A 1,103-nucleotide genomic window follows, 5' to 3' on the forward strand; every position below is an offset into this window, starting at 1 on the left:
TGGTTCAGGGTGTACATTAACATGTCACAGAGAACAGTATCTGCAATGTAGTAAGCTCTAACTTTAAAAAGCTATTGTTATCAAAAATTAAATTCACCTTTACAATAGTTTTTATGAAGATAAAATCAACAGAAAATAAAATGCACATATTTCAACAATGTGTTAAATTTTGACAGGTAAAAAGACTCAAGGAACTATCATCAAAATCTAGCAAATGGCACTCTCTTCCTCGGCGCTGCCTATGGAGGTGGCTGCCATCTGTATTCGGCATCATGGCTGCCCTCAGACCTCTCGTGAAGCCCAAAATCATCAAAAAGAGGACCAAGAAGTTCATCCAGCACCAGTCAGACCATATGTCAAAATTAAACGCAACTGGCGGAAACCCAGAGGTATTGACAACAGGGTGCCAAGAAGATTCATGGGCCAGATCTTGATGCCCAACATTGGTTATGGGAACAACAAGAAGACAAAGCACATGCTGCCCAGTGACTTCCGGAAGTTCCTGGTCCACAATGTCAAGGAGCTGGAAGTGCTGCTCTTGTGCAACAAATCTTACTGTGCTGAGATTGCTCACAACGTTTCCTCCAAGAATCGCAAAGCCATCGTGGAAAGAGCAGCCCAACTGGCCATCAGAGTCACCAATCCCAACGCCAGGCTGTGCAGTGAAGAAAATGAATAGACAGTTCATGGGCACATTTTTTGTGTGCTTAAATAAAACCATAAAAACCGTCAAAAAAAAAAAAATCTAGCAAATGCAAATATCTAACGCCCCTCCCCCACCACAGATTTTCCTGGGGACCTTTTGTTATGTATCCCTATTCTTCCAATATGCCACATTCCCAGGCAACCACTTCTTAGCTATTTAATTGGTGCACTTTCTGGGATTTTTATGGAGTATGCATTGTTTTTGTCTGAATTCTCTCACTCAACATAATTTCTTTAGATTGTATGTGCTTTTATATTTCTCAATAGTTCTATAAGTTTTATTGCTAAGTCTTTCCTAACTAAATGGATACATCACAATTTATTTGTTCTTTCACCTATTGATGAAATATGGATTGATTTTTGTTTTGTTTATTATAAATAAGGCTGCTATAAATACT

At 38.9% G+C, this 1,103-nt stretch overlaps 1 pseudogene; it reads left to right on the top strand.

Annotated features, from left to right (window-relative positions):
- Positions 1-272: 272 nt before the first annotated feature.
- LOC124994840 (60S ribosomal protein L32-like) lies at positions 273-723 on the top strand (annotated as a pseudogene).
- The last annotated feature ends 380 nt before the right edge of the window (positions 724-1,103 follow it).

Source organism: Sciurus carolinensis, chromosome 10 (assembly GCF_902686445.1).
Source record: "Sciurus carolinensis chromosome 10, mSciCar1.2, whole genome shotgun sequence".
NCBI lineage: Eukaryota > Metazoa > Chordata > Mammalia > Rodentia > Sciuridae > Sciurus > Sciurus carolinensis.